Genomic DNA, 13,173 nt, shown 5'->3' on the forward strand with positions numbered 1-13,173 from the left:
ATAAGTGGGTCCATATAAATCAGCTAAAGTGTTGCCATCCCAGGCACACTCTGCAACAACTGGAGGAGTCCTCTGCAATACCAGAGGGGAACGCTCCTGAGTAATTCAATTCCAACCCTAAAATATCCCACATATAGTCTCTAAAATATAATGATTTGGAAAAAAAAATGTCTTATAATTGTATCTTGTTTTTTGTTAAAATAGGAACGCAAATGTTTTGACTATAAAATGTATATGCCACCCCACTATATCAATGGTGGGGAAGAAATGTCTATGAATAGGTATTGCCGCTTTCCTTTGTCATCCTAGGAGAAAGAAAACCTGGAGACTGGCCAAGGAGGACGATCCGACGACCGGGGGCAAAGATCCGAGGAGAGACATGTGATCACTGACCCATCCAGACTCCTGGAGGCAGACCCAAACACTTTGGGGAGTTGAATTGCAACAAATATATAGTTTATAGAAACAGTGATAATTTATTGTAACCAAATGACAGGAATGTACAACTTTGAGAGTCTTAGTTTGAAAAATGCCCTCACGATTTGAGTCCAAACTCCAATTAGTACCATGTTCTGGGGCAAATCCCCGCTAATTATGATTATTGTAGACAATGTGTTTAAGCTAGAGACATGGAAAGTTACTGGGATATATGTGGAAGGGAAATGTACCTTTGTATAATTTTTGATGAAAAACCAATGTTGCAAAACCCACTAAAATCGAAAATAAGTTGCCATTTTTGAATGCAAGCTCCTAGAAACGCCAGATTCGGGACAGGGACTATCTTTAGTAATATATGATGTGTGTATGTGATGTCAAACAACTGTGTACCTGGGAAATATGTATTTGGATCAGGAATAGATTTGTGTGCACATTGACCAGGGGAGTGTCATTTCTGCAGGTCATAAAAATGACATCACTCTGACACACTATCCCTTCCCAAATCAGGGACCAAAGAATCTATTGACCTATCAAAGCAAGAGAGGGGCAGGCTTAGGGATGCTAGCCTCTCCACCCACTTTTTAAAACACATAAAAAGAGACTGCTGGGACAGGTAGGGACATTGAATTCCATTTTCTGCGGGACGCTCTGCCGGGAGACTCCAGACTTCACATCCATCAATCTTCAGAGACCAGAAATTTACTTCAGAACTTAAAGCAAGGGCCTAAACCCACAAACTGAGAAATCTTCTCAGCAGGCCTCAGCATCCTTAAAATCATTTGCAAACTGTTTGAATTCTTTGCCAAGAACAATTGCCAAAGACCAGACCAGAGATCCAGAGAGACCAAGACCGCTGTGAGCAGAACCGGTGCCTGATTGACCCGCCGAGCAGAGAGAACCGAAGTCCAGTCTAGTTGACCAGATCCGTGACAAGGCCCATTCATTTCAAAATTAGGAGTGAGTATCCGCCAGAACTGTGCAGAACCCAATCTCTTAGTTAAAATAATCTAATTCAAGCTATTTTAACCTAATTAGAACAGCCTCTCATCTGTCATTTGTAAAGCTGCACAATGGTCACCTGTCAATTCTGCAGCTGCAAGCTGTCACCTGTCATTTTGAGTTTTACTTTAAAGCCGAAAATCTACCTTTATTAAATCATCTGTATCTCCGGAACCGTTTCATCTGAAAGCTTAGAATCTAGGCTTTCCAACAAACCTAGAACCCACTTCCTACTCCCTATACTTTTTCCGTAATCGTGAGACACGCACTCGCGAAATTTACCGCGATTTCCGATTTGGCCCGATTTTTTCATCTGTTGAAATCAGCAGCTTTTTGCTTCTCTTTGCTAAAATTCGTTTGCAATCTGCTAATCATTCATAGAGTATTTTTAAAGTGAGCCTGAACTAATATAAAGTAGCCATCCCCTACCCTGAACCTCTAGAGGGAATTAAAAGCAATTTTATCACCTTTTTACTTCCTTGCAAACCACATTAAAGTAATTTGCCTGTGTTTAAAACTCATCCCTGTTTTCTCTAAGCTTGCTGGGGGAACTGGAACTGTGTATTGCATTACAAAGTGTGATTTGGTGGGATTCTTGAAGACTGTGTGCTCTCCTTCCATTTCTTGTATTGCATAGGGGGGAGTGAATTGTCAAAAGAAAAAGTGATCATCTTACCTTTTGCTAAAATCATAACAAGTTATTTCTGTAATGCATTTTATTCCACCTTGCATTTTCAGCTACCTCATCCTCTACACTACTCCTAAGTAACCAAATCAGTGTACCCCTGTAACATTATCCATTGTTGATCACGGTCATATTCTGAAGTGTGATATCAGTTATCAATGTATTTATAAAGTGTGATAGATATATATTGTTGAATTGTCCAAATAAACATTTTAATTTGCAAAACAAACCTACTTCTTGGCTCAGTGGGGTCAGGGAGATTCTAAGAGGGGGGTGTTATACAAGGGTTGTCATCCAGAGTACTGAACTGGATATAAAAATACATCAATAAGGGTTTTCCTCAGCATCCCAGGCTAGGCATTGACTTAGCTGTAGTGTTGATTGAATATCGCTTACAAAAGTGGGGGTTCGGAACCGGGATATTCTGGGTTAGAATTACCACTTGTGCAGATTAATACAGTGTGCCAACTGACCAGATACACATATCCGGTTAGATCACCATGCTGTTTTACACTGTGAAAGCATCCCTCAAAGGAACGCTCTAAGGAAACGGTCTGTTTTGCAAAATAAAATACAAACTTCTGTAAGTCAGGAAGGAACTCAAATTCCAGAATGACGACCTTGGTAGATATGAAAATAGCCAGAGAGCACTTCTTACATAAGCTATTTGTGAGAGGTGAGTGGACTCATCAGGACCAAACGGTCTGGTTGCAGGCAATCGCGCAACAGGTCACTGAAACAGGGTCAGATACATGGAGAGATCAGGGTCCATTACATGTGGCCCTGAGTGAATTATATATGGCTTCTAAGGCCAAAGATGAACACAATAAGATTGCCAGGATAGCGGCATATTTGTATCTATATATGGGAGCCATGCAGGACAAATGTGCTGAAGGCCAAGATCTGGCAAATAGGCAACAGATGGCGTTAGAAAAGGCCCAATCTGACCTGGTCTCTTCTGAGCAGAGGCTGCAGAGGAGCCAGGAGTCAGAAAATGATAGTAGGCAGTATATCATTAAAATAAAAGAGGCCATGGATATACTGCAACAGGAAAAGACAGACCAGGATACCAGAATTATGGCTTTGCAGAAGGAGCACCAAGACAGTTTGGATTCCTTACTGCAGAGCCAGAAAAAGCTGGAGCAACAGATGAATTTCAACAGGGCATGCACAGAGCAGGTAGCCACCCTGCAAATCCAACTAGACAGAGAGAACGAGGAAAGAAATAAATTGATTTTGAAAGACCTGGATACCCAGGCAGAGTTTGATGAAGAACACCAGAAAGCTGGTGCCTTTCAAAGGCAGAGGGATGACCTGGCGTCACAAATGCAGGCTCTTGGTCAGGAAAGGGATACCTTAGGCCAGGAAGTCTGCCATTTAAAAAGAAAAATTGAAGAAAATCACGTGGCCCTCCAGGGGCTGGGTGACCTCCAAAAAGAGCATCAGGGCTTGCTAGATCACACCAGGAGGGTGGAGGAGGCTCTGGCAAGAAAGGAGCAGGGCAGTAGGGATGGGACTGAGGAGGTACTCCTCCTGCAGCAGAGACTGGCCCAGTACTTCAGGACCAATCAGGAGGCACAGAGAGAAAATGAGGCTCTCTGTCAGCAGAATGATAGGCTCCAGCAACAGGTAACCATGCAGGCGAGACTGATAGAGTCTAGTAAGGCCTTAACTGAGGAACTGAAAGCCCAGGCTATTGCTTTGCAACCAGAAGCAGGGGCGGATAGAGATGAGGTTCGCTGGGAAAGAGAAACTCCTGAGCATAACCTCAGGAGCCCTAGTACCAGAGGCCTTCATCTCTCCCAGTCCCTGGACTCTGCCACCCCCATTTCCCCTCGCGCACATGAGCCCAGGGCCACGGGGATGGCAGATTACTATCCAGCTAGAAGTATGGGGCTCATAGGCCAGTACCTCCCAGGAATGGATGGGCGGGCATCCGGGTATGGGCACCCAAGCACAGTGCAATTTAGTGGGGAACCCCAGGAGAGTAGGCCCATTAAGGGAATCCTGAAAACCTCTGCCCAGTTAGGTCAGTGGGGGGGGTACCCATCAAATCCTGGCAGCAAGGAGGTGTCTGAAGACTCCTCTGAGCATTACAGGACACAGGAGACCAGGTCCCCACATTCTGCCAGCCATTCCCAGGCTCGTAGAATCCGGGAAAACCTGGAAGATCAGACGGGCACCTCTGGGAGCAGTGCTTCTGAGTCAGAGGATGAATGGACCAGGGTTACCTGAACCAAAAAGGCCAATAAGGCAATAAGGGCCTTGCTTAAGGACCCATTTAAACAAATAAAGGCAATAAGGAGTGTCATCACGCCTTATCATAAGAACGCCAAGTATTCTGTTTGTGAACACTTGGAGCTCTATGAGCAAATGATGGAGACTTTCCATTTGAAGGACAGCCAAAGCTGTATTCAATATGTAAAGTGGACCTTCTCACCAAAATACTCCAGTTTCTTTGCGGGGCTGGAGGAGCAAAACCATTCAAGGTGGTCCACATACAGGGCGGCCATCTTGAAACATTTTTCTGTGCACAGAAATCCTCAAGAGGCTCGCAAGGCAGCCTACAATTTGCAATGTGGGGAGGATCAGGCCCCCCCAAGAGTTTGTGCAAGAATTAAAGCATGCTTTTGCGCAGACCACCAGAAGGGTGAGCACGGATAGCATAGAATTTATCAATACGTTTTTCCATGCCTTACCCAAATACATAATGACCCAGCTCGTGAGAGATTTTCATGAGAAAAGATCTTTAGACTGGGTCATTGAACAGGCTACCCGGATCTATGAGGTGCAGAAGACCATCGAAAATAAAAATAATGCGCGAAAAACCCCAAAACCAACAGCACCCTGCTGCTGCCAAGGTGGCAGAGGTAAAGGTTGCCCCCGTTTTAGATTTGGAGATGGGGGGGCCTAAAAACCTGCCCGCACCAAATAATTCACAGCCCAGAAGGCCCTCGGGCCAGTCAGAGACAGGGAGTCGAGAAGGTAGTCCCACAAATGGGGTCCCCTGCTCCCCTGACTATGTAAGTCCCCGCTACAAGGGAAACCGACCAATCCTGGGTTATGTGTGGACTTCTCCAGCCCAAGGGGGGGAATCCAGCCAAGCACCTAACCCAGGGAACTTCCCTCCCAACTTCCCACAGGAGAGCAGAAATTCTCCAAATCCTGGGCAGAACTTTTTCCCCAGGTAACCACCCAATTTCCAGCCCCAAAATCATCCATCCTTCTTTCCCCAATTCCCTGAGCCCAGACAACCATACCGGGAGAGGGGAGGCCAAGGGTGGAGGGGTACCAAAATCTTCCCAACCAGGGGTATTACCAGAGAAGGGATAGCTACCCTTCCCGGGATCAGCCCAGGGGAGAAAATAGAGCCCCGTATCAGCCTGAGCGGGTTTCACAACTTGAGCGCCAGGTCCAAAATATGGCACAAGATCTGGGTCACATGCTGAGGGCTCACACAACCCTCAGATGAGCATGCCACCGCAGAATGCCCCAAACTCTGGACCTGGTTCTCCAGAACAATGACGGGGGCAGCACCCCGATAACCCACCGGTTCCCAGGGAGGAGGCATAAGGGGAAGGGGGGTGTAAAGCCTTGGAGGAAGCTTCCTTCCCAACTTGTAAACAGCCCCTGGAAGCCCAGGAACCAGAAACAAAATCTCCTGCCCCTGAAAGCCTGCCTCCCAAGGAGCAGAGGGGGGGTAGGAGAAACAAAGGACCCAAACAGACCCACTTTGTGGAGGAGGTACAGATCTTCCCATTTGAGGGAGAGGGATCTTCAGAGGATCCTGGGAAAAGGATCTTCTCCTTTAGAGATGGGGGAACTCCGCCCAAAGAAAAATGGGTCCCAAGGGATGCCAATTCAGACTGCGGAGATGTGGAGACTGAGCTACCGCCGCCCATCATCTCATCCCAGAAATGACAATACCAAAATCCCATGGGTCAAACCCATCCTGCTGACTGCCTCCAAAAAGGGGGGGGTGGCCCAGAACCTGAAACCATTTCCAGTTGCCAACTTTTTCTTTCAGATTCCCTAGGCTCTTCACAGAATTCAGCCCAAATCTCTGCACTAGCAATGTCCAAAACCAGAAAGTTAGCCCACCAGTTGTCCAATAATGTGCATTATCTGTGCCCCCTTGAGGAGAAGGAGGGAAGATATTATGCCCCGGTACAGGTACAGGAGCAGGGTACAATTTTGGCACTGGTGGACACTGGATCCCAAGGTACCCTTCTGTCCAAAAGGGCCTTTGATGAACTAAATGCAGGAAGGGGGGAGAATTACCGTATTCCTCTCACCTCTCTTCCTGGACAACTGCAGAACTTTGACGGGAAGGAAATTCCTGTCGAGGGGACTGCAGATTTGGACATCAAAATTGGGCGACACAAGGTGAAACACCCGGTCATAGTAGTGACTCCAGAGGGCACCCCTTGTTTACTAGGGAACGACCTCCTAAGAAAGTTGTCACCCCTAATAGATTGTGTAAACAAGGTCCTCTGGACCCAGACTAGCCGACCAATAAAATGAAAACAGAGTGTCAACCATGTTAGTTTAAATGGCACCTGCCACATGGTTGAACAAAAATCTGATCAAGTAGAATTTCACTTCCAGAACAACCAAATTCCAGACGTGACAGTAATAGCAGTAGGACAACAGACGGGTGATGGGGGGTCCTCTCTATTTCTGAAAATCAACCTTCCTTCCAGTTTAAGGTGGTATTCCACACTGGAAGGAAACACCCTGAAATTCTTTACTAATCCACAATCAGAAACTCCCACTCCTATAGTACAGAAAGATGTGAAATCAGCTCAGAGCCTGGCTGATATTCAGCAAATTGGTGATCAGTTGTTCATCCCTGTTCAGTTAAATGATGGGAAGGACTCTGTTCTCGCTCGAGTGTGTGTGAACAACGGTAAGAGCTTCATCAGCGAAGCCATGTTCCGCCAACTCCCAAAAGATCCAGCCATTCCCACATTCAAACTGATAGACAAATGGGAAATGGACCTGGAAGCACCCAATTCCAAACATCTCCTGCCAAGCAGGTGTATGCTCAAAATCTCCATCGGCAACAAGAGCATAGTCCATAATTGTTGGGTTGTGCGAGATGTCACTGCTGCCTTTTACTTAGGCAGTGACATTCTCAATCGCTTCACCATTAGTTTGGACCTAATAAACTTCAAAGCTTGGTCCCATTTAGCGGATAATCCCATGGGCTTTGATGATTCAAAAAAAGCATTTAGGTCAGCTGAACTGCTACCTTATGCAGTTGAAATTCAGATTAAAGAGGAAGTTACCATCCCAGAAAGGACCCGACAATTCTCCCTGGAAGTGAAAGTTAAAAGAGGACAAAAATTGAAAAACCCTGATGCTTACATTCATCTAAATGCTTCTCTCCAACAGCCAGGGTTGGGAGTAAACCCAACCCCATTAGTCAACATAGAACATGACACCATTCCAATAGAGGTGGATAACAGCGACTTAAAGAGTATTACTCTAGCCGCAGGCACCATTATTGGAATGGTGGTTGATGACCGATATTTCTCCATTGATTTAGGAAATGAACTGTTAGGACTGATCCCCAAGGACTGTTTTGACAGTGACAGTGAGGACAATACAACACCAGACAGGATTTTCACCCGGCATGGGGGGAACTTCCTGGTGTACACTTCTTGCCCTTATGGTAAGGAAGATGTGACTTGTGACTTCAGGAGGGATGAGGTGATTTTCCAGGTCCATGAGGGCTGCCTTTCCCACCTGAAGCCTCCAGTCCAAACCAGCACTCTGACCAGGGACTTCTCCACCCAGCTGGAGGAGGCCGCTGAGATAGCAAAACCAGAAGTCTTTCCAGGCTTCAGGCGGATGGTGGAAGAGAGAGTCAACCTAGCTGATGCCTGCGTGACTCTGGAACAGAAGCAAAAGTTGAAACAAGTTTTCTTGGATTTTCAAGATGTCTTTGCGGTAGACTCATATGACTGTGGTCGCACCGACATCCACACCACAACAATTCCCACGGACCCTGGAATGACTCCAGTGTTTGTGGAGCAATATCGTTTGCCTCTCGCATCCATGGAGTCCCTTACTGAAATAAATAAGAACCTTGAGTCCCAGGGAATAATCCGTCCAGTCCACAGCACTTTCAATAATCCGGTGCTGGGAATATTGAAGCCAAACGGCCAGTGGAGACTCTGCGCCGACCTTAGGGAGCTCAAAAAACGGGTCCATACTTCCCGATGGCCTCTGCCCTACATTGACCAAGGGCTGGCCCAGATTCAGGGGTCACAGGTATTCACAGCAATAGACCTGACCAATGGATACTGGACCGTGCCTGTCAGTAGGGAGGACCAATACAAACTGGCTTTTACCTTTGGGGGCCAGCAGTACACATGGACCCGGACTCCCTTCGGATACCTCAACTCCGGCAATGAATTCAACATTTTCTTACATAAGGCCATGCCCGACCTGGGTGCGAGGGGTAACCTGGCTTATGTAGATGATGTCCTCATCAAAAGTTAATCTGTGGAGGAACACATAGCAGAGATCCATTATGTTCTGACTCAGTTGAGGGCCGCCGGAGCAAAACTTTCCTTTCAGAAAGCACAGTGGTGTAGAACCCGTGTTGATTTCTTAGGGCATGAGATTACTCCTCAGGGTCTCTGTCCCCAGGAAAAGAAAGTGGAAGCACTTCAGAAACTGAAAGACCCCACCACTCTGCGGGAACTAAGGAGCCTCCTTGGACTGACTAATTACAGCAGAAAGTTCATTGAGGGCTACGCAGAGATCACCAGACCCCTGATTCATCTCTTGAAGGGGGGGGTCAAGTGGGAATGGGGTCCAGAACAATCCGAGGCGGTAAGACAACTCAAAAGAAGCCTCTCACAAGCGCCTTGCCTAGCTTACCCTGTCAGAAACAAGGAGTTCTTCCTGGAGACAGGGTTCTCTAATACGTGCTTGACGGCAGTATTATACCAAAAGCATGACAAGGTCAATAAAGTAATCTTCTATGCGAGCAAAACTTTATCCTCTGTGGAGGAAAAATTCAACGATTGTGAGAAGGCACTCCTGGCAAAGGTGTGGGCATTGAAGAATTACCACCTGTTTATCCAGGGGGAACACATCATAGTGGAGACTCCACACCAGCCTCTGCAATATCTCCAAAGTGACATAATCTGGGCCGGAAATGTGAGTAATTCCCGGATTACTTCCTGGATTCTGTCAATGCAAGGCTTTCCTGTGGAGGTCAGATATGGCCAAAACAAGAAGAGTCCCCTCGCACAATGTCTGGCTGACTTGCATGATTGTGCCAGAGAAAACTGTCTCGAGGACAAAAGTCTAAAAACCAAGGACAACATGGAGGCATACCTTAATTCCCCCACAAAGTCTTTGAAGAAGACAAGTGTGAGGGAATGCCCACTGTCTATGTGGATGGATGCTCTTACCATGTTGACAACAACGGGGAGAAAAAACTGGTGGCCGGCGCAGGGAGTGCATGGGTGAAGGAGTTCCCTGAACCCTCCGCTGGGTACAAAATTGGTCCCCGAAGTAGTCAGGTGGCAGAATTGATGGCTGTGCATCAGGCCATCCTCACTGCTGTCCAACATCAACTCCACGAACTGGTCATAATCACAGATTCAGATTATGTACCGAACGGGTTCGTGGAGCACCTGGGTAATTGGAAAACCAGAGGAATGTTATGTGCTAATAACAAACCCTTGAAACATGGGAAGTTAATCCAAAACATTGATGATCTGGTCACCTCGAATTGGATGACCATCTATTGGAAAAGGATCAAGGGTCATTCCAAAGTAGATGGACCAGACAAAACTGGAAATGACTTAGCTGATCAGCTGGCCAAAACCAGGGCCATCCAAGGGGATCTTATAGAAATACTGGGGGAAATCCAGGTCACTGCTATCACTAGGTCCCAGACAAATGCTCACAATGATCTTTCAACTGCACAATGGAGTAAGGAGACCCCTGATGCTGATTTAATTACAGCTCAGAAGGGGGATCCAATAATTGGTAAGTTTTACCAACACCTTGAGGACCCTGAGAACTTTTCCCTGACGGATACCGATTACATTGGGAAAGAAGACCTAAGAGTGTTGATGAAATGTCCAAAAATGTTCCGAATCCAAGACGGTTTGCTGGTAAGGAAATCCAAAGCTGGCCACGATCAGTGGGTGGTTCCTACCTCATTCCGAAGCCTGATGTTAAGTCACGCCCATGATGCGACCACCGCCGGTCATAGGGGGTTTCACACAACACTGGAAATCTTAAGAGAGGTTGCATACTGGCCACACATGGGGCAGGACCTCGACCAATACTTGAAGGGGTGTCTTGTGTGTGCACAATTTCAGCCATCATCCCTCACACACCGTGCGTCTCTCCAAAAGAGGGGGATGACACTGCCATGGTCATATTTGCAAATCGACTTTGTAGGCACTGTAATCCGTTCGTCTAGAGGAAACAAGTACATGTTGACCGTTACATGCTTGTTTACGAAGTGGGTGGAATGTCTCCCAGCCCCAAACTGCAAGGCAGAAACAGCCGCTGCCCTGATGATTAACCACATCTTTTCCCGTTTTGGTCTACCTCAAAGGATTGAGTCAGACAGAGGTAGCCACTTCACCAGTGAAGTAATGACAAAGATGTGGGAGATACTGGGGGTTAAGAGGAAGCTACACATTGCTTACAGGCCAGCTTCTTCTGGAGCAGTGGAGAGATACAACCGAACCATTGTGAGCATATTAAAAAAGTTTGTGGCAGATTCTGGGCCAAGTTGGGATATCCGATTACCTCTGGTCCTAATGGCCATCAGATCTACCCCTTCATCTGCAACTAAAATGTCACCATTTGAGTTGATGACCTGACGCAAGATGGTGCTTCCCTACCATTTGCTCTACAGGACCCAAGAGCAGACACTGATAAATGCCTCCACAAGTCATGAGTATGTGGAGAATATAAGGAAACACCTCCAACATGCTTTTGCCTATGCTCAGCGGAATCTAGAAAGATCAGCTGAGAGTATGAAAAAGCACTATGATTTGAAAACCACCAGGAAGTAATATGATGTAGGAGATCGGGTCTATCTATACAATTTCCAAAGGAACCAGGCCAAACAGCGAAAATTCTTGCCTACATGGAAGGGACCGTTTGAAATTATAGACAAGATCTCCCCTGTTGCTTATAAGATCTGCATCCCCAAAGGCAGTTTGGCAGAGGGGGAAGATAAGTGGGTCCATATAAATCAGCTAAAGTGTTGCCATCCCAGGCACACTCTGCAACAACTGGAGGAGTCCTCTGCAATACCAGAGGGGACCGCTCCAGAGTAATTCAATTCCAACCCTAAAATATCCCACATATAGTCTCTAAAATATTATGATTTGGAAAAAAAAAGTCTTATAATTGTATCTTGTTTTTTGTTAAAATAAGAACGCAAATGTTTTGACTATAAAATGTATATGCCACCCCACTATATCAATGGTGGGGAAGAAATGTCTATGAATAGGTATTGAGGCTTTCCTTTGTCATCCTAGGAGAAAGAAAACCTGGAGACTGGCCAAGGAGGACGATCCGGCGACGGGGGGCAAAGATCCGAGGGGCCCGGGGTACCGCCCAATATTCCCATCAGGACCGGCGAGGAGAACCGATCGATCCAACCGGGTGGAGGAAAAGATGCTGAACTGTGCCATCTACAGAATTGGAAGAAGATAATGCGGACATACCAGTGCAAGGGCTCAAAACCTCCTTTGCACCCAACTTCCCCTCGACTTGAATCAAAGCGCAGTCGGGCGGGGGGATTTGTCAAGGGTTTTGACCCATGTTGAATCAATAGACTGGGTGGATGTGGATATGAGCTGTCGCCGCCCATTATTCTATCCCAGAATAAACTAAATCAATAGACTGGGTGGATGTGGGGAAGAGCTATCGCCGCCCACATTCACGCCAGAATAGGAGAACTGCTCATTTGGCACGAGACCACTCCAAAGATACAACCTTCTTGTGGGGGGTTCCACATCACCACTCTACTGTAAGGATGCCATCAAAACAATGTTAAGCAAGGGCCCTATACTATCAAGCAAAAGACCACTCTATTGAAATGCAATAATTCAAGACAACTCAAAAATGGATGCAGTACCGACAAATTCCCCAAGGTGGTGCTAGCGGTCTAAACTCTGACAGGGAAACTGCATTTAGGAGTTGCAAGTGGGGCAAGGACTTCAAAACTTGTTGGTTAATTGGAAACTTTAGCCACCTGCTGTTCCCAGAGGCCAAGAGGCTGGGAAACCTTAACACCTCAGAGATTCCCACACTAGGAGGCAGGATATCACATGACCCTGTTGATTGATTGAGGAGAGACTTCCAGGCAGCCTGCTGGAGCCCACACAAAAGGCTCTTTCTGTTGAATGGGGTATGTTAATTTTGAGTGTTTCCTGTCAACAGCCCTCTGCCAGCAAGGAGAGACATGTGATCACTGACCCACCCAGACTCCTGGAGGCAGACCCAAACACTTTGGGGAGTTGAATTGCAACAAATATATAGTTTATAGAAACAGTGATAATTTATTGTAACCAAATGACAGGAATGTACAACTTTGAGAGTCTTAGTTTGAAAAATGCCCTCACGATTTGAGTCCAAACTCCAATTAGTACCATGTTCTGGGGCAAAACCCCGCTAATTATGATTATTGTAGACAATGTGTTTAAGCTAGAGACATGGAAAGTTACTGGGATATATGTGGAAGGGAAATGTACCTTTGTATAATTTTTGATGAAAAACCAATGTTGCAAAACCCACTAAAATCGAAAATAAGTTGCCATTTTTGAATGCAAGCTCCTAGAAACGCCAGAGTCGGGACAGGGACTATCTTTAGTGATATATGATGTGTGTATGTGATGTCAAACAACTGTGTACCTGGGAAATATGTATTTGGATCAGGAATAGATTTGTGTGCACATTGACCAGGGGAGTGTCATTTCTGCAGGTCATAAAAATGACATCACTCTGACACACTATCCCTTCCCAAATCAGGGACCAAAGAATCTATTGACCTA

This window comes from Ambystoma mexicanum, chromosome 5q (assembly GCF_040938575.1).
Source record: "Ambystoma mexicanum isolate Mex_15411 chromosome 5q, UKY_AmexF1_1, whole genome shotgun sequence".
Lineage (NCBI taxonomy): Eukaryota > Metazoa > Chordata > Amphibia > Caudata > Ambystomatidae > Ambystoma > Ambystoma mexicanum.